General features: G+C 40.6%; 1 long non-coding RNA gene across 1 annotated transcript; it reads right to left on the bottom strand.

The window, feature by feature from the left end:
- Positions 1-806: 806 nt before the first annotated feature.
- On the bottom strand, positions 807-1,603 carry LOC123429168. Its single transcript, XR_006622626.1, has 3 exons — positions 1,441-1,603; positions 1,261-1,355; positions 807-1,062 (listed from the first exon to the last, which is right to left on the bottom strand). It is a non-coding gene; the product is annotated as an uncharacterized LOC123429168 (long non-coding RNA).
- Between the last annotated feature and the right edge of the window lie 1,189 nt (positions 1,604-2,792).

Below are 2,792 nucleotides of genomic sequence, written 5' to 3'. Positions count from 1 at the left end.
AATGGGAGAAACGCTTGTTCTTCATGGACACATCTACCTTGGATGATAGGCAAAAGGAGTTCATCAATCTTTCCCATGATGAAGTCTTGGCCCAAAAAGCAACCATGGGCATGGGAGGCTTCGGAGGCATGGGAGCTACCATGGGAGAATTGGGAGGCATGGTGGCTTCGGAGGCATGTGTGCTACCATGAGCGGCATGGAAGGCATGTGAGGCATGGGAGCAATCATGGAAGGCATGGGTGGTTTCGGAGTAACCATTGAAAGCATGTGAGCATCTACGACATGCATTGACGGCTTCGGAGCTACCATGGAAGGCATGACTTTTGGTTCTTTCCTGGGAGGCATGAATTTTCGTGATGCCTTCGATCGGACAGTCTGTGTGCACATGCTTCCGTAAAGTCTAAAAAACCTTAAATTGTTGCACTCCCTGCGCACATGCTTTCGTAAAGTCTAAACTAGGACTCGGCGTTCGGGTAATTTGGTTTCTTCGGTTCGGTTAGTTCGGTTTGCGGGTAGTACGGTTAGTGAAAAATGGAAACCGAATTTTTATATGCCGCATAAGTACCCATACCCAAATTACCCAAAAAAATCGGTTCGGGTAATTCGGGTACCCAGAACCCGAAATATGCAGCCCATTATAGTGCACCAATTCCAGATTTAGTGCACAACACATGCGAGATCTTCATTAGTCTGAAGCACAGATACAATATAGTGCATATGTTCACAAGCATAGATCAAATATAATTGTGCACAAGCATAGATCAAATAAAAAGAAAATAAAAACATCACAAGCATAGACAAAGACATAACTTGAGTCACAAATCAGGCTGAGTCACAAACACAAAACAAACATGGTTCAAGCTGAATAGTTATCACGGTTCAAGCTGAATAGGTCCAAACTGAGACAACCATAGCTAATAATTTAAGGGCTTAACAAGTTTTCAAGCAACACAACTCCTTGAGGTCCAAGCTGAGGAAATCATAGAAGATAGAACACAAGAAAAGAAGCTGAGAGGATTCCTTGACAACAGCACACTTCCTTTGATGTTCTTCTCGTATTCCCTATAGAAGTGAAAAGAAAATCACTTAAATATATTGTGCAAATGCAAAGCAAATTAAAACAGAAATCTTGTTCAAAATTAAAGTGATATGTATACGAGATCATGCATATCATTTCCACTTTCCCACCATAGTTTCTAGCATATCAAGTTGAAAACAACATGCAAGTTACATAGGAAATCTTACAAGAATTTCACTCACCAAGACTTATGATTCGGTGTCATCAATGGTGATGCGAACACTTGCACTTGTACCAGACTTAGCAATGTTTAGATCAGACAATTCTTGAAGTACATCTGACAATAATAAATAAAGCAAGAGAATGTAAGTATGAAGAAAATAGAAAGCACATATCTAAGAGTAACTTATTTGCTTAATTACCTTGTTCAAGGTTGGCCAGTAGCTCAGCATCCTCTTCATCGTTAATTGGAATTTCTCTTCGCAACCAATCTTGAGTACAAAGTAGTGCCTGCACCATGAATGGAGTAAGAGAGCTTCGGAAGTCATCAAGGATGCGTCCACCGGTGCTAAAAGCCGATTCTGATGCAACTGTAGATATTAGGAAAGCTAGGACATCACGAGCTAAGCGTGATAGCACAGGAAATCTTGATGTATTAACCTTCCACCACTCAAGAATATTGAATTTCCCGCTGTTTGCTTCATTATCCTCCGTAAGGTACTTTTCAAGTTCAGACTTGCAAGGGTTGATGCCAATTCCACAGTCATTCATTCTCATTTTCTTCGCAATCAAAGAACTCATCAAGCTTTCGCAGCTGCTCTCTTCAAAGTCAGGTGCATCATTAGGTTGAATTTCATGCTCACTTGGACCATATAACTTAAAATACTCCTTGAATAGATTATTAAGTGTTGCATTCATTTTTGTCCACACCTCATCTCCATTGATGTCTCCAAACATTTCAAAGTTTGCAATCTTGATGTAATTTGACAACTTATATCTTGGATCAAGAGCAACAGCCACAAATATCAAGATGTTGAAGCTCTTGTGATCTCCCCAATACTTGTTGTACTTGTCAATCATCCTTTTTCCCATATCTCTTTGCAAGAAGTCCCCGCTTCCACACCATGCCCTCAGCAAGACAATGATATCAGCAATTTGATGGAAGAAGATATGAGATGTACAATGATTTGAGGCTGAAACACGAAGGTTAAGCTTATAGAAATGCTCAAGAAACTCAGCCATCTTTTAAGCATTATCCCAATCTTCAGGTTCAGGCACTCCTGGCATTTTATCGCTGTTTATCTCAATTGCAAAGTATGGGTCCTCTTCTTCATACCTCACAAAGACCTTCTCATATGTGGCTGCAGCTTTCAGCATTAAGTACGTGGAGTTCCATCTAGTGCATACATCAAGTGATAAGAAACCTTTGCTTGTCAACTTCTCTAATTCAGCACATTTCTTGAACTTGGTAATTCTAGCGGGGGAATTCTTAATAAACTTGACAGCAGCACGAACTCGCTTTACCGAGATGTCCAACTCTTTTAGCCCATCGGTAACTATCACGTTCATAATATGAGCAGCACATCTCATGTGCATATATTCTCCTCTCCCTATGCTTGCATTTGCACTGTTCATGATCCTCTTTATGTAGTTTACAACTCCATCATTTGGTGAGGTATTGTCAAATGTGACTGAAAACACCTTATCTATGCCCCACTCAACCAAACACTTCTCCAGGTCCTTCCTAATGTCTTCTCCCTTGTGACCCCTCACT

This window comes from Hordeum vulgare, chromosome 2H (genome assembly GCF_904849725.1).
Source record: "Hordeum vulgare subsp. vulgare chromosome 2H, MorexV3_pseudomolecules_assembly, whole genome shotgun sequence".
Classification (NCBI taxonomy): domain Eukaryota; kingdom Viridiplantae; phylum Streptophyta; class Magnoliopsida; order Poales; family Poaceae; genus Hordeum; species Hordeum vulgare.
Note: the sequence above shows the minus strand (reverse complement) of the source record. Positions and strands in the feature narration are given on the sequence as shown.